We start from the raw sequence: 20,909 nt of genomic DNA, 5'->3' as shown, positions 1-20,909 counted from the left end.
GGGACCCTTCTCCTTTTGGAGAGGGTTTCAAGAAGACCAGCATCCTAGTGCACTTTTTTTGTGGCACTTGTCACTTTTTTAAGCGCACTCGGGTTTTGTACACGAATTCGGGCTTTCGATAAAAAAAAAAAAAATCTGTTCTTATCAGTTTAATATCTGATACGTCCCCTATCTGGGGACCATATATTAAATGGATTTTTAGAACAGGGAGATGGAAAAAGAGCTTGCTCTGTCCACTCCACGCATTGACCTGGTATTGCAGTATCTCCAGGACCGGTGCACCCCTTCTTTAATGCAGTTTCTAAAATCAGAAAGAATTGAATTCAATGTTTTTTGTTCATTTTGCTTGTTTGTCGGATTTTGGGATGGACTCTTTGGCTTTGCTTTCTTCTCCTCATTGGATTTTTCATGTTCAAAGTTGCAGAAGCCAGATTACAAGCTCATTTTGGTTCAACTTCAGCAACTGTGCATTGCATTGCCATGTAATGTGATGCAATGCTATCTTTCTAGCTCTCCCTTTTTACTTCCTTTTGGATAAACAGACATATTAGGCAAGCATTTTGGAGCTTTCACCTAAATAACTACAGGTGGTGAGATAAGCTGCACAATATAATTGACCTTTCAGTATATTGTTGCACACACACCATCTATTTAGCAAATGCCCTTGTTATCAACAGCAGCCTTTTAAACTCACCTGAGCTAACAGGTATGTGCGCTGGTTACTCTGCTGCGCTTAAAATTTCTTTTTTGGTTTGCTACAATGCCTTTTCTGAAACGTTGTCTCCTTCTGCTGGAACACTGACTTCTTTCATTTAATGCCTGCAGACTATAAAAGAGAACCCAACCCAAAAAGTTTGGTTGATTAGTCTGTGGCATTCTGTTAAACTGTTGCTTATGGCGGTCTCTGTGAGCTTCTCAGCGACATTCAGCCAGCCAGGTATCCTGCCTGCAGTAGATGGAATGTGGCAATGGAACGCTGGCTGCGCGTGTCATAATAGGCTCTGAGCCTTTATATACCTGTGCACAGCAGCAGCCACCTTCAGTCTGCTGCTGGACAGCCAGCAGCAGCAGCAGCAGGAGAGGTATGTAATCAGGAGCCCTCCTGCTAAGGGTAGACAGCTGCTCGTTCCACCCCACCCCCCGCCTTAATTGGTTCTCCTCCCTTCCAACGGTGTTGAGGCGGGTGGGAACAGCAGGGGGTGAAGGTGCTGTGTTTAAAGAGGTGGAGTTATGCAGATCTAAAACGCGTGGATTGCAGCAGCAGCAAGCCGAAAAGTGCAGGCATGTAAGGGATCTAGAGGTTGACAACATGTCTTCTTAACGGGAGTCCAGGAGCTCATCTCCACAAATGGACTTTTCAGGATCCTTGGGTGGCTCCGTAGTTTGAAACCAATTCTGGTTATCGCTTCTCGGCCTTTTGGCTAAGATCAAGTGTAGTATCTGTTCTTATCAGTTTAATATCTGATACGTCCCCTATCTGGGGACTATATATTAAATGGATTTTTAGAACAGGGAGATGGAAAAAGAGCTTGCTCTGTCCACTCCACGCATTGACCTGGTATTGCAGTATCTCCAGGACCGGTGCACCCCTTCTTTAATGCAGTTTCTAAAATCAGAAAGAATTGAATTCAATGTTTTTTGTTCATTTTGCTTGTTTGTCGGATTTTGGGATGGACTCTTTGGCTTTGCTTTTCTTCTCCTCATTGGATTTTTCATGTTCAAAGTTGCAGAAGCCAGATTACAAGCTCATTTTGGTTCAACTTCAGCAACTGTGCATTGCATTGCCATGTAATGTGATGCAATGCTATCTTTCTAGCTCTCCCTTTTTACTTCCTTTTGGATAAACAGACATATTAGGCAAGCATTTTGGAGCTTTCACCTAAATAACTACAGGTGGTGAGATAAGCTGCACAATATAATTGACCTTTCAGTATATTGTTGCACACACACCATCTATTTAGCAAATGCCCTTGTTATCAACAGCAGCCTTTTAAACTCACCTGAGCTAACAGGTATGTGCGCTGGTTACTCTGCTGCGCTTAAAATTTCTTTTTTGGTTTGCTACAATGCCTTTTCTGAAACGTTGTCTCCTTCTGCTGGAACACTGACTTCTTTCATTTAATGCCTGCAGACTATAAAAGAGAACCCAACCCAAAAAGTTTGGTTGATTAGTCTGTGGCATTCTGTTAAACTGTTGCTTATGGCGGTCTCTGTGAGCTTCTCAGCGACATTCAGCCAGCCAGGTATCCTGCCTGCAGTAGATGGAATGTGGCAATGGAACGCTGGCTGCGCGTGTCATAATAGGCTCTGAGCCTTTATATACCTGTGCACAGCAGCAGCCACCTTCAGTCTGCTGCTGGACAGCCAGCAGCAGCAGCAGCAGGAGAGGTATGTAATCAGGAGCCCTCCTGCTAAGGGTAGACAGCTGCTCGTTCCACCCCACCCCCCGCCTTAATTGGTTCTCCTCCCTTCCAACGGTGTTGAGGCGGGTGGGAACAGCAGGGGGTGAAGGTGCTGTGTTTAAAGAGGTGGAGTTATGCAGATCTAAAACGCGTGGATTGCAGCAGCAGCAAGCCGAAAAGTGCAGGCATGTAAGGGATCTAGAGGTTGACAACATGTCTTCTTAACGGGAGTCCAGGAGCTCATCTCCACAAATGGACTTTTCAGGATCCTTGGGTGGCTCCGTAGTTTGAAACCAATTCTGGTTATCGCTTCTCGGCCTTTTGGCTAAGATCAAGTGTAGTATCTGTTCTTATCAGTTTAATATCTGATACGTCCCCTATCTGGGGACCATATATTAAATGGATTTTTAGAACAGGGAGATGGAAAAAGAGCTTGCTCTGTCCACTCCACGCATTGACCTGGTATTGCAGTATCTCCAGGACCGGTGCACCCCTTCTTTAATGCAGTTTCTAAAATCAGAAAGAATTGAATTCAATGTTTTTTGTTCATTTTGCTTGTTTGTCGGATTTTGGGATGGACTCTTTGGCTTTGCTTTTCTTCTCCTCATTGGATTTTTCATGTTCAAAGTTGCAGAAGCCAGATTACAAGCTCATTTTGGTTCAACTTCAGCAACTGTGCATTGCATTGCCATGTAATGTGATGCAATGCTATCTTTCTAGCTCTCCCTTTTTACTTCCTTTTGGATAAACAGACATATTAGGCAAGCATTTTGGAGCTTTCACCTAAATAACTACAGGTGGTGAGATAAGCTGCACAATATAATTGACCTTTCAGTATATTGTTGCACACACACCATCTATTTAGCAAATGCCCTTGTTATCAACAGCAGCCTTTTAAACTCACCTGAGCTAACAGGTATGTGCGCTGGTTACTCTGCTGCGCTTAGAATTTCTTTTTTGGTTTGCTACAATGCCTTTTCTGAAACGTTGTCTCCTTCTGCTGGAACACTGACTTCTTTCATTTAATGCCTGCAGACTATAAAAGAGAACCCAACCCAAAAAGTTTGGTTGATTAGTCTGTGGCATTCTGTTAAACTGTTGCTTATGGCGGTCTCTGTGAGCTTCTCAGCGACATTCAGCCAGCCAGGTATCCTGCCTGCAGTAGATGGAATGTGGCAATGGAACGCTGGCTGCGCGTGTCATAATAGGCTCTGAGCCTTTATATACCTGTGCACAGCAGCAGCCACCTTCAGTCTGCTGCTGGACAGCCAGCAGCAGCAGCAGGAGAGGTATGTAATCAGGAGCCCTCCTGCTAAGGGTAGACAGCTGCTCGTTCCACCCCACCCCCCGCCTTAATTGGTTCTCCTCCCTTCCAACGGTGTTGAGGCGGGTGGGAACAGCAGGGGGTGAAGGTGCTGTGTTTAAAGAGGTGGAGTTATGCAGATCTAAAACGCGTGGATTGCAGCAGCAGCAAGCCGAAAAGTGCAGGCATGTAAGGGATCTAGAGGTTGACAACATGTCTTCTTAACGGGAGTCCAGGAGCTCATCTCCACAAATGGACTTTTCAGGATCCTTGGGTGGCTCCGTAGTTTGAAACCAATTCTGGTTATCGCTTCTCGGCCTTTTGGCTAAGATCAAGTGTAGTATCTGTTCTTATCAGTTTAATATCTGATACGTCCCCTATCTGGGGACTATATATTAAATGGATTTTTAGAACAGGGAGATGGAAAAAGAGCTTGCTCTGTCCACTCCACGCATTGACCTGGTATTGCAGTATCTCCAGGACCGGTGCACCCCTTCTTTAATGCAGTTTCTAAAATCAGAAAGAATTGAATTCAATGTTTTTTGTTCATTTTGCTTGTTTGTCGGATTTTGGGATGGACTCTTTGGCTTTGCTTTTCTTCTCCTCATTGGATTTTTCATGTTCAAAGTTGCAGAAGCCAGATTACAAGCTCATTTTGGTTCAACTTCAGCAACTGTGCATTGCATTGCCATGTAATGTGATGCAATGCTATCTTTCTAGCTCTCCCTTTTTACTTCCTTTTGGATAAACAGACATATTAGGCAAGCATTTTGGAGCTTTCACCTAAATAACTACAGGTGGTGAGATAAGCTGCACAATATAATTGACCTTTCAGTATATTGTTGCACACACACCATCTATTTAGCAAATGCCCTTGTTATCAACAGCAGCCTTTTAAACTCACCTGAGCTAACAGGTATGTGCGCTGGTTACTCTGCTGCGCTTAAAATTTCTTTTTTGGTTTGCTACAATGCCTTTTCTGAAACGTTGTCTCCTTCTGTTGGAACACTGACTTCTTTCATTTAATGCCTGCAGACTATAAAAGAGAACCCAACCCAAAAAGTTTGGTTGATTAGTCTGTGGCATTCTGTTAAACTGTTGCTTATGGCGGTCTCTGTGAGCTTCTCAGCGACATTCAGCCAGCCAGGTATCCTGCCTGCAGTAGATGGAATGTGGCAATGGAACGCTGGCTGCGCGTGTCATAATAGGCTCTGAGCCTTTATATACCTGTGCACAGCAGCAGCCACCTTCAGTCTGCTGCTGGACAGCCAGCAGCAGCAGCAGCAGGAGAGGTATGTAATCAGGAGCCCTCCTGCTAAGGGTAGACAGCTGCTCGTTCCACCCCACCCCCCGCCTTAATTGGTTCTCCTCCCTTCCAACGGTGTTGAGGCGGGTGGGAACAGCAGGGGGTGAAGGTGCTGTGTTTAAAGAGGTGGAGTTATGCAGATCTAAAACGCGTGGATTGCAGCAGCAGCAAGCCGAAAAGTGCAGGCATGTAAGGGATCTAGAGGTTGACAACATGTCTTCTTAACGGGAGTCCAGGAGCTCATCTCCACAAATGGACTTTTCAGGATCCTTGGGTGGCTCCGTAGTTTGAAACCAATTCTGGTTATCGCTTCTCGGCCTTTTGGCTAAGATCAAGTGTAGTATCTGTTCTTATCAGTTTAATATCTGATACGTCCCCTATCTGGGGACCATATATTAAATGGATTTTTAGAACAGGGAGATGGAAAAAGAGCTTGCTCTGTCCACTCCACGCATTGACCTGGTATTGCAGTATCTCCAGGACCGGTGCACCCCTTCTTTAATGCAGTTTCTAAAATCAGAAAGAATTGAATTCAATGTTTTTTGTTCATTTTGCTTGTTTGTCGGATTTTGGGATGGACTCTTTGGCTTTGCTTTTCTTCTCCTCATTGGATTTTTCATGTTCAAAGTTGCAGAAGCCAGATTACAAGCTCATTTTGGTTCAACTTCAGCAACTGTGCATTGCATTGCTATGTAATGTGATGCAATGCTATCTTTCTAGCTCTCCCTTTTTACTTCCTTTTGGATAAACAGACATATTAGGCAAGCATTTTGGAGCTTTCACCTAAATAACTACAGGTGGTGAGATAAGCTGCACAATATAATTGACCTTTCAGTATATTGTTGCACACACACCATCTATTTAGCAAATGCCCTTGTTATCAACAGCAGCCTTTTAAACTCACCTGAGCTAACAGGTATGTGCGCTGGTTACTCTGCTGCGCTTAAAATTTCTTTTTTGGTTTGCTACAATGCCTTTTCTGAAACGTTGTCTCCTTCTGCTGGAACACTGACTTCTTTCATTTAATGCCTGCAGACTATAAAAGAGAACCCAACCCAAAAAGTTTGGTTGATTAGTCTGTGGCATTCTGTTAAACTGTTGCTTATGGCGGTCTCTGTGAGCTTCTCAGCGACATTCAGCCAGCCAGGTATCCTGCCTGCAGTAGATGGAATGTGGCAATGGAACGCTGGCTGCGCGTGTCATAATAGGCTCTGAGCCTTTATATACCTGTGCACAGCAGCAGCCACCTTCAGTCTGCTGCTGGACAGCCAGCAGCAGCAGCAGCAGGAGAGGTATGTAATCAGGAGCCCTCCTGCTAAGGGTAGACAGCTGCTCGTTCCACCCCACCCCCCGCCTTAATTGGTTCTCCTCCCTTCCAACGGTGTTGAGGCGGGTGGGAACAGCAGGGGGTGAAGGTGCTGTGTTTAAAGAGGTGGAGTTATGCAGATCTAAAACGCGTGGATTGCAGCAGCAGCAAGCCGAAAAGTGCAGGCATGTAAGGGATCTAGAGGTTGACAACATGTCTTCTTAACGGGAGTCCAGGAGCTCATCTCCACAAATGGACTTTTCAGGATCCTTGGGTGGCTCCGTAGTTTGAAACCAATTCTGGTTATCGCTTCTCGGCCTTTTGGCTAAGATCAAGTGTAGTATCTGTTCTTATCAGTTTAATATCTGATACGTCCCCTATCTGGGGACCATATATTAAATGGATTTTTAGAACAGGGAGATGGAAAAAGAGCTTGCTCTGTCCACTCCACGCATTGACCTGGTATTGCAGTATCTCCAGGACCGGTGCACCCCTTCTTTAATGCAGTTTCTAAAATCAGAAAGAATTGAATTCAATGTTTTTTGTTCATTTTGCTTGTTTGTCGGATTTTGGGATGGACTCTTTGGCTTTGCTTTTCTTCTCCTCATTGGATTTTTCATGTTCAAAGTTGCAGAAGCCAGATTACAAGCTCATTTTGGTTCAACTTCAGCAACTGTGCATTGCATTGCCATGTAATGTGATGCAATGCTATCTTTCTAGCTCTCCCTTTTTACTTCCTTTTGGATAAACAGACATATTAGGCAAGCATTTTGGAGCTTTCACCTAAATAACTACAGGTGGTGAGATAAGCTGCACAATATAATTGACCTTTCAGTATATTGTTGCACACACACCATCTATTTAGCAAATGCCCTTGTTATCAACAGCAGCCTTTTAAACTCACCTGAGCTAACAGGTATGTGCGCTGGTTACTCTGCTGCGCTTAAAATTTCTTTTTTGGTTTGCTACAATGCCTTTTCTGAAACGTTGTCTCCTTCTGCTGGAACACTGACTTCTTTCATTTAATGCCTGCAGACTATAAAAGAGAACCCAACCCAAAAAGTTTGGTTGATTAGTCTGTGGCATTCTGTTAAACTGTTGCTTATGGCGGTCTCTGTGAGCTTCTCAGCGACATTCAGCCAGCCAGGTATCCTGCCTGCAGTAGATGGAATGTGGCAATGGAACGCTGGCTGCGCGTGTCATAATAGGCTCTGAGCCTTTATATACCTGTGCACAGCAGCAGCCACCTTCAGTCTGCTGCTGGACAGCCAGCAGCAGCAGCAGCAGGAGAGGTATGTAATCAGGAGCCCTCCTGCTAAGGGTAGACAGCTGCTCGTTCCACCCCACCCCCCGCCTTAATTGGTTCTCCTCCCTTCCAACGGTGTTGAGGCGGGTGGGAACAGCAGGGGGTGAAGGTGCTGTGTTTAAAGAGGTGGAGTTATGCAGATCTAAAACGCGTGGATTGCAGCAGCAGCAAGCCGAAAAGTGCAGGCATGTAAGGGATCTAGAGGTTGACAACATGTCTTCTTAACGGGAGTCCAGGAGCTCATCTCCACAAATGGACTTTTCAGGATCCTTGGGTGGCTCCGTAGTTTGAAACCAATTCTGGTTATCGCTTCTCGGCCTTTTGGCTAAGATCAAGTGTAGTATCTTTTGAAAAGGCAGTTTTGTCCTTGGGCTGCCCTAGTAAATTGATGCATATTACACACTGGTTTGGTGCACTTGTTAGTACGCCAGGTGGCTCATAGAGTTATCTGATGGAAAACATGGCCCTCCAGGATCTTAGTCACTAGGCTGGGTAAGTGTGAGGGCTTTGGAGCAATGTGCCCCAGGAGTAGGCGCCCTGGTGGGAGTCCAAGCTTACTGGGACTGGGAACCCCAGAAAGACTTGGCTTCGTAGCACGCCGCACCTTTGCCAATCATACTTTCTGAGCAACCCCCCCTATTCCTGGCCTCCGGGCTAGGAAGGGGAATTTTTATAAACCCGGTCGGAGGTCCGGTCAGCTTTGGGCTGAGAAACCAACACAGGCTCCAGCTCCACTAGGGTGGCAGCCTAGATGGAAGCTGGGAGCACGAAAACGGCTCTTCTCCGGCTTCGGCTAGGGAGAGCATCGGAGATCCCTGACCCTCGCTGTGGCCTTCTGGCTCGGAGGGATGGGGATGGTTTATTGGGGACCCTCTCCGCCGGGAAGGGTCCACATGAATCCTCGCCTCGTGCGCTGTTTTGGTGTGACTTCGGTCACATTTTTCAGTGCCTTGGATGCAGCTTCAATCAAAAAATCTGTTCTTTTAAGAACACAAGAGCTACGATCTACACTTGACGAGAGCGATCGAACTCGGAAGGAGAAGAGCTTCGGAGCCCAGCTGACATCAGAGAACGAAGGCGGATATCGGTGGGAGGAAGAAGCTCTAAAGAATCCAGAAGAAGACGAAGACTCGGAGAACAATCGGGCTGTCCTGTGGAATCTTCGAGGAAGAAAATCATCGAGACAAAGACCTTTCGGGGAATTTGTCCAGAACACGACGGGAGAAGAATCTGCATAGCTCCACCCATTCCGGGAAGAGTTCCAGATCCAGCTCCAAGAAGTAACTGCAGGAGGAAAGCCATGGCAAGCGCTGCGAGGAAGGCCGAAAAGAAGAGCCTGGAGCTGGGGACAGCCAGGAGGGCCCAGCCAGGAGCCGATTCTGACCCCAAGGACTCTGCCTCCACGACTGGCCAGCAGAAGGGACCCCAGAAGCCCCGCCACGAAGCTCCAGCCCTGGAGCCATGGATGCGGCAGACGGTGGCCCTGAAGCTGAAGGAAGTGGATGGGAGGGTGCCGGACATGTCCTCGGACGTGTTCTGCCAGAAGATGCTGCTGGATCGAGGCTTCTCCAGGTCGGACACCCTCAGCATCCAGACCTTCTTGACGGGGATCTTCTTCGTCACCTTCGCCACTGTGAACACCTGCAGGAGGTTCTGGGAAATGGTAAGCGCAAAAGGACCGGATAATTCTTTCTCTGCCTTTACAGGTAGCTGCCCTATCCAGAGGGATGAAAGGAGGATCACGGTCTCCATGCGCAACCCGCACACCCCAGGCCAAGACATCTGTACCTTCCTGAGACGCTTCTGTTTGGTTGTGAAGGAACCCTCTCACATCCTGAATGGACTCGGCTTCTGGACAGGTAAGTGGTTGGTGACCGTTAGACTTCACAGGGACCTGGCGTACTCAGACGGACTTCGGCACCTGCCCCCGACATTCTCCCTGGGCAACTCCTACGGCCTCATCTATTACCCGGACATGCCGCGGAACTGCAGGAGATGCGGCAAGAACGGCCACGAGATGAAGGACTGCAAGGAGGATGCCTGCAGGATTTGTCGAGTGACGGGACACAGCTCGAAGGACTGCCCGAAGAAGACGTCCTGCAACCTATGTGGGCTGGCGGCTCATCTGTACAAGGATTGCCCCAGGCGTGAGAGATCCTGGGCATCGGTGGTTGCGACGACCCCAGCTACGGAGGACAAGGCCCCGACGACCAGGCCTGTGAAGGTCAAGGACGCGACGACCAAGGCCCCAGCGGCCAAGGCCGAGACGACCAAGGCCAAAGCGGTCAAGGAGTCGGTGGCCAAAGCCCCAGCGACGGTCCCAGCAGCTCCGAAGCAGAAGAAAAAGTCAAAGGAGGGTAAGAGTTCTGTCACCCCTCTCTCGATCCCTCCCCCTGCCACCCCCGTCCAATCCCCCCCCACCCCGGCCACCCCTGCTGAGGATTCCACTTCCTCTTCCTCCTTCCCCTACTCCTCAGCAGGTGTCCTTTCCCCTGCCCCGGCAGCCACTCTCCCTCCCCAGACCATGGTAGCGGTGGAATTAACCTTTCCTCCACCCGCCGCTATCTATTCCGAGGAGGATTTTCCCCTTCTTGTCTCCCCAGTTCCAACCCGGGGAAAGAGGAAGGTGGAGGACAGCCCTGCTACTGAATCCTCCAAAAAGAAGATTCTGGATTTCGTAGGCGAAAAGGAGGATACCCTCCCTGAGCCAGAAGAGATGGAGCACATGGTTGAGACCCTGGTGGCCGAGCCAGAAGAGGAGGAACTGGTGGTCGCCGAGATTGAGGCCGCGCTGCTTGACCAGATGGAGGAAGAGGGCCTGCTGGTGATCCCGTCACCAGCAGTCAACACCGACGAGGGACCACCCGACCGGAGTGGTAACTAAGGTGTATTGCCTGCGCTAACTTTTTCTTTTTTCCCTACATGATGGCTAATATTAACTTATTTTCCATTAATGTCAGGAGCATCAAGGACAAGTTCAGACGTCAGACTATTTATGCCTTCCTTACTTCCCAGTTGTGTGATGTTTATATGTTGCAGGAATGTTCCCTTCCCTCCTCTAGGTCCTTCAAACATCTGGCCAGGGAGTGGTCCCACGGTCCACCCTACTGGTCCGGTGGGGGTGACTGCAAGTCTGCGGGGGTCGCAATTCTGATCAGGGGGGGCGCATTCACGCTTGAGTCCGTCCAGGAGCTCATCTGCGGCAGGGCTCTTGTTGTAGATGGCAACTGGGCGGGAGAACCTGTCAGGTTCATCAACGTGTATGCGTCCCCACTGAAGAATGAGCGTTTGGAGCTTTTCCAGACCCTGCGGCTTCAGCTTGCCACCACCAGGACCTTAGTGATGGCCGGGGATTTCAACTGCCCCATCGAGGAGGACGGTCGTAGTTCTGGCACATCTGCCAAGTTGGACATCACGTCCAAGCTGCTCATCGAGATGGTAACCGAGGCCTCTCTTCAGGACGTGGTGGGCTCCATGGGGAGAGGCTCCACGAACTATTCGTGGAGCCGACCCGATGGCTCACTCCGCTCCAGGATTGACTTTGTGTTCACCTCTCGGGCAGTCAGGCAGAGTAGGCACTCGATGGTCTCCTGCTTCTTCTCCGACCACAGAGCCATTCACTTACAAGGTGTCCTCGGCGACGGTTTTCCGTCCGGCCCCGGCTCCTGGAAGCTGAATTGTGCTCTGCTGGCTCAGGATGAAGTCGTGGAGGAGCTGAGAGCAGCCTACGCAATGTGGCAGTCCTACAAGGGTAGCTTCCAAACAGTCTCTGATTGGTGGGAATATGTTAAACTTGAGTTTCGCTGTTTCTTTCAGGCCAAGGGTCGACAACAGGAGTGTGAGAAGAGGAGGGACTTCAGAGGGCTGCAGCGCGAGCTGCGGTCGCTGCAGGACCTTCTTCACTGCGGCTGGGACGTGAGGGAGGAGCTGGAGGAGACCAAGAAGAGCCTGAAAAGGCACTTTGAGGAGGAGTCCAAGCGAATCATCTTCCGTTCCAAAGTGGAGAATCTGGAGAAGGGTGAGAAATGTAACTCATTCTTTTTCAGGAAACTTCATGCCGGTCACACGCCCCTGAACGAGCTGCGAGACGAGAGCGGAAACATGCGACGTGGGAAGGAGGACGTGATGAGGGTCGTCAGCGACTTCTACAGCGAACTCTACTCCCACAAGACTACCGACCCCGACGCTGCTGATAAGTTCCTGTCAGGTATCACTAACCATCTTGATCCTGCAGGCACGGCAGCCTTGGACAAACCTCTGATGGTGGGCGAATTGCTCTCTGCCGCTAAATCCTTTAGGACCGGCAGGACCCCGGGCAGTGATGGTCTTCCAGCGGAGCTCTATGTAGCGCTGGGAGACCTCATCTGTCCGGACCTGTTGGACCTGTACGAGGAGATGGTGGTGGAGGGTAGAATGCCTCCATCTTTGAGGGAAGGAATGGTCACGATCCTGTACAAGCGGAAGGGAGAGAGGTGCGACCTGAGGAATTGGCGTCCCATCACTCTGCTCAACGTGGACTACAAGATCCTGGCCAAGACGATGGCGACACGACTTAAGACGGTCATCGGACGGATCATCCACCCGGACCAGACCTGCGGCATCCCTGGACGTCGCATCGCAGACAGCCTCGCTCTCGTGCGGGACACGGTCGAGTACATCAAGGTCCGCCGCGCACACGCGGCCCTGGTCTCCTTGGATCAGGAGAAGGCCTTCGACCGGGTTTCCCACGAGTTCATGGGCCGAGCTCTGCACCGGTTAGGTTTGGGTAACATGTTTTGTTCGTATGTCCGTCTGATGTATTTTGATATCCACAGCTCGGTGTTGGTGAACGGCTGGAAGACTGACCCCTTCCCTGTCCTCTCTGGGGTCAGACAAGGCTGCCCTCTATCACCTCTTCTTTTTGTTTGTGTTATAGAACTCTTCGCAGAGGCTATCCGGCAGAATGGAGAGATCAGAGGGATCACCGCACCGGGTCCGGGACGACATGAGGTCAAGTGCTCGCTCTACATGGACGACGTCACCGTCTTCTGCGCTGATCGTGGTTCAGTCGACGCCCTCGTCCAGACGTGTGAGAGGTTCGGCCGGGCTTCAGGGGCCAAAGTCAACTGCAGGAAGTCGGAAGCCATGCTCTTCGGGGATTGGCAGCCGGCCTCCTCCGCCCCCTTCCCCTTCAACATTCAACCGGATTTCCTCAAGGTGCTGGGAGTCTGGTTCGGGAAGGAAGGAGCGGCCCTCAAGTCCTGGCAAGAACGCTTGGCCAAGGTGAAGCAACGGATCGGACTCTGGAGCCTCAGACACCTCACTTGTGAGGGTAAGGCACTCGTCCTGCGTAATGAGGTCCTGCCCGTCTTGCAGTACACGGCGCAGGCCTGGCCCCCACACGTCACTGTGTGCAGGGCCATTACCAGGACAGTGTTTCACTTTGTCTGGGGATCCAAGATGGACAGAGTCAGGCGGGCCGTCATGTACAAGGAGCCTCGCAAGGGTGGGAAGGGCGTTCCAGATATCCCCACCCTCCTGCGATCCTCTTTTGTGTGTGATTGTGTCCGCCGGACTTTGCAAGTCAAGAATGGCTCCGCGGGCAGGTCCATGTCTCGCTTCTTCCTGCTTCCTCTTTGGAGGCGACTCGGCTGGGACAAGTGGGACAGCTCCTTCCCCTACAACTGGACGACGCCATGGTTCTACGGAGACGTCGTTCGATTTGTGGGGGAGCATCAACTGGAGGGACTCAAGCCCGACTTGTGGAAGCCCAAAACTATCCACAAGCTAATCAGAGCCAAGTATGACGTGGAGAACATCACAGGACTTCACCAGGACACGCTGGAGACTGTGTGGACAAATGTGTCGTCTGACAGGCTGACCAACGGGCACAAGGACTTGTCGTGGATGGCGATTCAGGGCGGACTGCCCGTCCGGTCATTCATGCATGCCCGGAACCTGTGCAAGACCCGGTACTGCCCAAGGTGCCCCTTCGTGGAGGAAACATCTTTGCACACTTTTTGGGACTGCGGATTTGCACAGCGCCTATTGACTGCACTTGAGGACGACCTGAGGAACTCTGTCCCCAGGGCGAGCCTATCGCACCATTCTGTGCTTTACGGACTCTTCCCTGGGGTTCATACCGTCGGAGCCATCCAGGAGGCTTGGCGCCTTATGAACTGCTTCAAGGATGCAGTTTGGGTCGCCAGGAACCGGCTCATCTTGAGGAGGGAGAGGATGTCCATCCAGGACTGCCGCAGGCTGATCCACAGCCTGCTCAGAGACTATTCCATCATGGACGGTCCGGAGGACGAGGACTAAACCCCTCCTCCCCCTCTCCCCTTATGTGTCTTGTCTTTCAATAAAGCTTCGGGCCTGTGATTTTCCCCTCCCCATCCCCTTTTTCCCAATCCCCATCCCTTATCACGGTTCGTCGTACTGTATTGATTGACATGCTTTTTCTTTCAGATTGAGTGTTTTGTGTAGCATAGGGGTGTGATGTGTCTAGTTAGTGCGTCGTATCCTCATGCTATGTAAATATGATGTAGAATTCTGTGTGTACTGGGCTGCGGCACTGTACACTGTCTGTTAACTTATTTTTTGTGCTAATAAAAGATATATTCAATCAAAAAATCTGTTCTTATCAGTTTAATATCTGATACGTCCCCTATCTGGGGACCATATATTAAATGGATTTTTAGAACAGGGAGATGGAAAAAGAGCTTGCTCTGTCCACTCCACGCATTGACCTGGTATTGCAGTATCTCCAGGACCGGTGCACCCCTTCTTTAATGCAGTTTCTAAAATCAGAAAGAATTGAATTCAATGTTTTTTGTTCATTTTGCTTGTTTGTCGGATTTTGGGATGGACTCTTTGGCTTTGCTTTTCTTCTCCTCATTGGATTTTTCATGTTCAAAGTTGCAGAAGCCAGATTACAAGCTCATTTTGGTTCAACTTCAGCAACTGTGCATTGCATTGCCATGTAATGTGATGCAATGCTATCTTTCTAGCTCTCCCTTTTTACTTCCTTTTGGATAAACAGACATATTAGGCAAGCATTTTGGAGCTTTCACCTAAATAACTACAGGTGGTGAGATAAGCTGCACAATATAATTGACCTTTCAGTATATTGTTGCACACACACCATCTATTTAGCAAATGCCCTTGTTATCAACAGCAGCCTTTTAAACTCACCTGAGCTAACAGGTATGTGCGCTGGTTACTCTGCTGCGCTTAAAATTTCTTTTTTGGTTTGCTACAATGCCTTTTCTGAAACGTTGTCTCCTTCTGCTGGAACACTGACTTCTTTCATTTAATGCCTGCAGACTATAAAAGAGAACCCAACCCAAAAAGTTTGGTTGATTAGTCTGTGGCATTCTGTTAAACTGTTGCTTATGGCGGTCTCTGTGAGCTTTTCAGCGACATTCAGCCAGCCAGGTATCCTGCCTGCAGTAGATGGAATGTGGCAATGGAACGCTGGCTGCGCGTGTCATAATAGGCTCTGAGCCTTTATATACCTGTGCACAGCAGCAGCCACCTTCAGTCTGCTGCTGGACAGCCAGCAGCAGCAGCAGCAGGAGAGGTATGTAATCAGGAGCCCTCCTGCTAAGGGTAGACAGCTGCTCGTTCCACCCCACCCACCGCCTTAATTGGTTCTCCTCCCTTCCAACGGTGTTGAGGCGGGTGGGAACAGCAGGGGGTGAAGGTGCTGTGTTTAAAGAGTTGGAGTTATGCAGATCTAAAACGCGTGGATTGCAGCAGCAGCAAGCCGAAAAGTGCAGGCATGTAAGGGATCTAGAGGTTGACAACATGTCTTCTTAACGGGAGTCCAGGAGCTCATCTCCACAAATGGACGTTTCAGGATCCTTGGGTGGCTCCGTAGTTTGAAACCAATTCTAGTTATCGCTTCTCGGCCTTTTGGCTAAGATCAAGTGTAGTATCTGTTCTTATCAGTTTAATATCTGATACGTCCCCTATCTGGGGACCATATATTAAATGGATTTTTAGAACAGGGAGATGGAAAAAGAGCTTGCTCTGTCCACTCCACGCATTGACCTGGTATTGCAGTATCTCCAGGACCGGTGCACCCCTTCTTTAATGCAGTTTCTAAAATCAGAAAGAATTGAATTCAATGTTTTTTGTTCATTTTGCTTGTTTGTCGGATTTTGGGATGGACTCTTTGGTTTTGCTTTTCTTCTCCTCATTGGATTTTTCATGTTCAAAGTTGCAGAAGCCAGATTACAAGCTCATTTTGGTTCAACTTCAGCAACTGTGCATTGCATTGCCATGTAATGTGATGCAATGCTATCTTTCTAGCTCTCCCTTTTTACTTCCTTTTGGATAAACAGACATATTAGGCAAGCATTTTGGAGCTTTCACCTAAATAACTACAGGTGGTGAGATAAGCTGCACAATATAATTGACCTTTCAGTATATTGTTGCACACACACCATCTATTTAGCAAATGCCCTTGTTATCAACAGCAGCCTTTTAAACTCACCTGAGCTAACAGGTATGTGCGCTGGTTACTCTGCTGCGCTTAAAATTTCTTTTTTGGTTTGCTAAAATGCCTTTTCTGAAACGTTGTCTCCTTCTGCTGGAACACTGACTTCTTTCATTTAATGCCTGCAGACTATAAAAGAGAACCCAACCCAAAAAGTTTGGTTGATTAGTCTGTGGCATTCTGTTAAACTGTTGCTTATGGCGGTCTCTGTGAGCTTCTCAGCGACATTCAGCCAGCCAGGTATCCTGCCTGCAGTAGATGGAATGTGGCAATGGAACGCTGGCTGCGCGTGTCATAATAGGCTCTGAGCCTTTATATACCTGTGCACAGCAGCAGCCACCTTCAGTCTGCTGCTGGACAGCCAGCAGCAGCAGCAGCAGGAGAGGTATGTAATCAGGAGCCCTCCTGCTAAGGGTAGACAGCTGCTCGTTCCACCCCACCCCCCGCCTTAATTGGTTCTCCTCCCTTCCAACGGTGTTGAGGCGGGTGGGAACAGCAGGGGGTGAAGGTGCTGTGTTTAAAGAGGTGGAGTTATGCAGATCTAAAACGCGTGGATTGCAGCAGCAGCAAGCCGAAAAGTGCAGGCATGTAAGGGATCTAGAGGTTGACAACATGTCTTCTTAACGGGAGTCCAGGAGCTCATCTCCACAAATGGACTTTTCAGGATCCTTGGGTGGCTCCGTAGTTTGAAACCAATTCTGGTTATCGCTTCTCGGCCTTTTGGCTAAGATCAAGTGTAGTATCTGTTCTTATCAGTTTAATATCTGATACGTCCCCTATCTGGGGACCATATATTAAATGGATTTTTAGAACAGGGAGATGGAAAAAGAGCTTGCTCTGTCCACTCCACGCATTGACCTGGTATTGCAGTATCTCCAGGACCGGTGCACCCCTTCTTTAATGCAGTTTCTAAAATCAGAAAGAATTGAATTCAATGTTTTTTGTTCATTTTGCTTGTTTGTCGGATTTTGGGATGGACTCTTTGGCTTTGCTTTTCTTCTCCTCATTGGATTTTTCATGTTCAAAGTTGCAGAAGCCAGATTACAAGCTCATTTTGGTTCAACTTCAGCAACTGTGCATTGCATTGCCATGTAATGTGATGCAATGCTATCTTTCTAGCTCTCCCTTTTTACTTCCTTTTGGATAAACAGACATATTAGGCAAGCATTTTGGAGCTTTCACCTAAATAACTACAGGTGGTGAGATAAGCTGCACAATATAATTGACCTTTCAGTATATTGTTGCACACACACCATCTATTTAGCAAATGCCCTTGTTATCAACAGCAGCCTTTTAAACTCACCTGAGCTAACAGGTATGTGCGCTGGTTACTCTGCTGCGCTTAAAATTTCTTTTTTGGTTTGCTACAATGCCTTTTCTGAAACGTTGTCTCCTTCTGCTGGAACACTGACTTCTTTCATTTAATGCCTGCAGACTATAAAAGAGAACCCAACCCAAAAAGTTTGGTTGATTAGTCTGTGGCATTCTGTTAAACTGTTGCTTATGGCGGTCTCTGTGAGCTTCTCAGCGACATTCAGCCAGCCAGGTATCCTGCCTGCAGTAGATGGAATGTGGCAATGGAACGCTGGCTGCGCGTGTCATAATAGGCTCTGAGCCTTTATATACCTGTGCACAGCAGCAGCCACCTTCAGTCTGCTGCTGGACAGCCAGCAGCAGCAGGAGAGGTATGTAATCAGGAGCCCTCCTGCTAAGGGTAGACAGCTGCTCGTTCCACCCCACCCCCCGCCTTAATTGGTTCTCCTCCCTTCCAACGGTGTTGAGGCGGGTGGGAACAGCAGGGGGTGAAGGTGCTGTGTTTAAAGAGGTGGAGTTATGCAGATCTAAAACGCGTGGATTGCAGCAGCAGCAAGCCGAAAAGTGCAGGCATGTAAGGGATCTAGAGGTTGACAACATGTCTTCTTAACGGGAGTCCAGGAGCTCATCTCCACAAATGGACTTTTCAGGATCCTTGGGTGGCTCCGTAGTTTGAAACCAATTCTGGTTATCGCTTCTCGGCCTTTTGGCTAAGATCAAGTGTAGTATCTTTTGAAAAGGCAGTTTTGTCCTTGGGCTGCCCTAGTAAATTGATGCATATTACACACTGGTTTGGTGCACTTGTTAGTACGCCAGGTGGCTCATAGAGTTATCTGATGGAAAACATGGCCCTCCAGGATCGAAGTCACTTGGCTGGGTAAGTGTGAGGGCTTTGGAGCAATGTGCCCCAGGAGTAGGCGCCCTGGTGGGAGTCCAAGCTTACTGGGACTGGGAACCCCAGAAAGACTTGGCTTCGTAGCACGCCGCACCTTTGCCAATCATACTTTCTGAGCAACCCCCCCTATTCCTGGCCTCCGGGCTAGGAAGGGGAATTTTTATAAACCCGGTCGGAGGTCCGGTCAGCTTTGGGCTGAGAAACCAACACAGGCTCCAGCTCCACTAGGGTGGCAGCCTAGATGGAAGCTGGGAGCACGAAAACGGCTCTTCTCCGGCTTCGGCTAGGGAGAGCATCGGAGATCCCTGACCCTCGCTGTGGCCTTCTGGCTCAGAGGGATGGGGATGGTTTATTGGGGACCCTCTCCTCCGGGAAGGGTCCACATGAATCCTCGCCTCGTGCGCTGTTTTGGTGTGACTTCGGTCACATTTTTCAGTGCCTTGGATGCAGCTTCAATCAAAAAAAATCTGTTCTTATCAGTTTAATATCTGATACGTCCCCTATCTGGGGACCATATATTAAATGGATTTTTAGAACAGGGAGATGGAAAAAGAGCTTGCTCTGTCCACTCCACGCATTGACCTGGTATTGCAGTATCTCCAGGACCGGTGCACCCCTTCTTTAATGCAGTTTCTAAAATCAGAAAGAATTGAATTCAATGTTTTTTGTTCATTTTGCTTGTTTGTCGGATTTTGGGATGGACTCTTTGGCTTTGCTTTTCTTCTCCTCATTGGATTTTTCATGTTCAAAGTTGCAGAAGCCAGATTACAAGCTCATTTTGGTTCAACTTCAGCAACTGTGCATTGCATTGCCATGTAATGTGATGCAATGCTATCTTTCTAGCTCTCCCTTTTTACTTCCTTTTGGATAAACAGACATATTAGGCAAGCATTTTGGAGCTTTCACCTAAATAACTACAGGTGGTGAGATAAGCTGCACAATATAATTGACTTTCAGTATATTGTTGCACACACACCATCTATTTAGCAAATGCCCTTGTTATCAACAGCAGCCTTTTAAACTCACCTGAGCTAACAGGTATGTGCGCTGGTTACTCTGCTGCGCTTAAAATTTCTTTTTTGGTTTGCTACAATGCCTTTTCTGAAACGTTGTCTCCTTCTGCTGGAACACTGACTTCTTTCATTTAATGCCTGCAGACTATAAAAGAGAACCCAACCCAAAAAGTTTGGTTGATTAGTCTGTGGCATTCTGTTAAACTGTTGCTTATGGCGGTCTCTGTGAGCTTCTCAGCGACATTCAGCCAGCCAGGTATCCTGCCTGCAGTAGATGGAATGTGGCAATGGAACGCTGGCTGCGCGTGTCATAATAGGCTCTGAGCCTTTATATACCTGTGCACAGCAGCAGCCACCTTCAGTCTGCTGCTGGACAGCCAGCAGCAGCAGCAGCAGGAGAGGTATGTAATCAGGAGCCCTCCTGCTAAGGGTAGACAGCTGCTCGTTCCACCCCACCCCCCGCCTTAATTGGTTCTCCTTCCTTCCAACGGTGTTGAGGCGGGTGGGAACAGCAGGGGGTGAAGGTGCTGTGTTTAAAGAGGTGGAGTTATGCAGATCTAAAACGCGTGGATTGCAGCAGCAGCAAGCCGAAAAGTGCAGGCATGTAAGGGATCTAGAGGTTGACAACATGTCTTCTTAACGGGAGTCCAGGAGCTCATCTCCACAAATGGACTTTTCAGGATCCTTGGGTGGCTCCGTAGTTTGAAACCAATTCTGGTTATCGCTTCTCAGCCTTTTGGCAAGATCAGTGGTGGTTTTCTGCTGCTGGTGTTGTTTGGAGGGCAGTTGTGACTGGGGTTCCCCCTTGTGGGGCCCTAGTGTGCGATTGAGCGGCGATTGTGTTTATCTGCTGTAAAAATGGTGGAGAAAACACGTGGATTAGAGGACTCGGTCCGTCTGAAGGTGGCTGCAGGTCATGAAGGAGAAATCGGTTTGGACCAAGTTTGCGTTGATGTCTTGAAGAACATTAATGGCTTGAAGGTAACGGATGTATTGGCACCGCAGGATTTTCAGAAACAAGGAATTTATGATATCACTTTTGTTTCTTTGAGTATTTGCCAGAGAGTCTACATGGAGTTGGTACGAATGAAGGAAGAAAAGGAATTGAAATGCCTAGAGTTTATTGCACTGGAACCTCTGTTCCAGCAGACATATAAGTATGTGGTTGTGCACATGTATAACCCTAAAGTTCCGGATGAGACTGTTTCCAATTTTTTAGCTCGGTATTGTAGTGAGGTTAAATTTTTGGGAAGAATGAAGAACAAATACAATTATCTAAATGGCAAGAGGAGATATGTTGTAAAACTGAGACCGGATGATAGAGCTATTGGGGGTGCCAAGAGCATTCCTGCACAGTTTTCTATCGGAGGAGAAAGGGGATTTTGTTTTTATAATGGACAGATGGAATATTGTAGGAAGTGTCATGAGTTTGGACATGTTCAGAAAGATTGTCCAGTGCAAGGTGATGTTTGTAGAGGTTGTGGGAAATCTGGGCATGTTGCAAGTGGTTGCCCAATGAATAAGGTGTGTGATTTGTGTGGACATGCAGATCACCTTGCAAGGAAATGTAGATTGTGGGCTC

The 20,909-nt window shown here is 48.4% G+C and overlaps 10 non-coding genes and 2 pseudogenes across 10 annotated transcripts; all 12 read left to right on the top strand.

Annotated features, from left to right (window-relative positions):
* Positions 1–101: 101 nt before the first annotated feature.
* LOC141227206 (U2 spliceosomal RNA) lies at positions 102–287 on the top strand. Its single transcript, XR_012294298.1, has one exon. It is a non-coding gene; the product is annotated as a U2 spliceosomal RNA (small nuclear RNA).
* Positions 288–1,401: 1,114 nt separating this feature from the next.
* Positions 1,402–1,592, top strand: LOC141227261 (U2 spliceosomal RNA). Its single transcript, XR_012294337.1, has one exon. It is a non-coding gene; the product is annotated as a U2 spliceosomal RNA (small nuclear RNA).
* A 1,115-nt stretch (positions 1,593–2,707) lies between these two features.
* Positions 2,708–2,898, top strand: LOC141227616 (U2 spliceosomal RNA). Its single transcript, XR_012294605.1, has one exon. It is a non-coding gene; the product is annotated as a U2 spliceosomal RNA (small nuclear RNA).
* A 1,112-nt stretch (positions 2,899–4,010) lies between these two features.
* On the top strand, positions 4,011–4,201 carry LOC141227145 (U2 spliceosomal RNA). Its single transcript, XR_012294251.1, has one exon. It is a non-coding gene; the product is annotated as a U2 spliceosomal RNA (small nuclear RNA).
* A 1,115-nt stretch (positions 4,202–5,316) lies between these two features.
* LOC141227615 (U2 spliceosomal RNA) lies at positions 5,317–5,507 on the top strand. Its single transcript, XR_012294604.1, has one exon. It is a non-coding gene; the product is annotated as a U2 spliceosomal RNA (small nuclear RNA).
* A 1,115-nt stretch (positions 5,508–6,622) lies between these two features.
* On the top strand, positions 6,623–6,813 carry LOC141227614 (U2 spliceosomal RNA). Its single transcript, XR_012294603.1, has one exon. It is a non-coding gene; the product is annotated as a U2 spliceosomal RNA (small nuclear RNA).
* Positions 6,814–7,928: 1,115 nt separating this feature from the next.
* LOC141227309 (U2 spliceosomal RNA) lies at positions 7,929–8,044 on the top strand (annotated as a pseudogene).
* A 6,151-nt stretch (positions 8,045–14,195) lies between these two features.
* Positions 14,196–14,388, top strand: LOC141227130 (U2 spliceosomal RNA). Its single transcript, XR_012294237.1, has one exon. It is a non-coding gene; the product is annotated as a U2 spliceosomal RNA (small nuclear RNA).
* Positions 14,389–15,503: 1,115 nt separating this feature from the next.
* LOC141227613 (U2 spliceosomal RNA) lies at positions 15,504–15,694 on the top strand. The gene has a single exon (XR_012294602.1). It is a non-coding gene; the product is annotated as a U2 spliceosomal RNA (small nuclear RNA).
* Positions 15,695–16,809: 1,115 nt separating this feature from the next.
* On the top strand, positions 16,810–17,000 carry LOC141227612 (U2 spliceosomal RNA). The gene has a single exon (XR_012294601.1). It is a non-coding gene; the product is annotated as a U2 spliceosomal RNA (small nuclear RNA).
* A 1,109-nt stretch (positions 17,001–18,109) lies between these two features.
* LOC141227308 (U2 spliceosomal RNA) lies at positions 18,110–18,225 on the top strand (annotated as a pseudogene).
* A 524-nt stretch (positions 18,226–18,749) lies between these two features.
* Positions 18,750–18,933, top strand: LOC141227124 (U2 spliceosomal RNA). The gene has a single exon (XR_012294231.1). It is a non-coding gene; the product is annotated as a U2 spliceosomal RNA (small nuclear RNA).
* Positions 18,934–20,909: the final 1,976 nt, after the last annotated feature.

Source organism: Phyllobates terribilis, unplaced genomic scaffold (genome assembly GCF_046119375.1).
Source record: "Phyllobates terribilis strain yellow unplaced genomic scaffold, ASM4611937v1 Scaffold_416__1_contigs__length_1633014, whole genome shotgun sequence".
NCBI classification, from domain to species: Eukaryota; Metazoa; Chordata; class Amphibia; order Anura; family Dendrobatidae; genus Phyllobates; species Phyllobates terribilis.
This window is presented reverse-complemented; position numbering and strand designations above follow the sequence as displayed.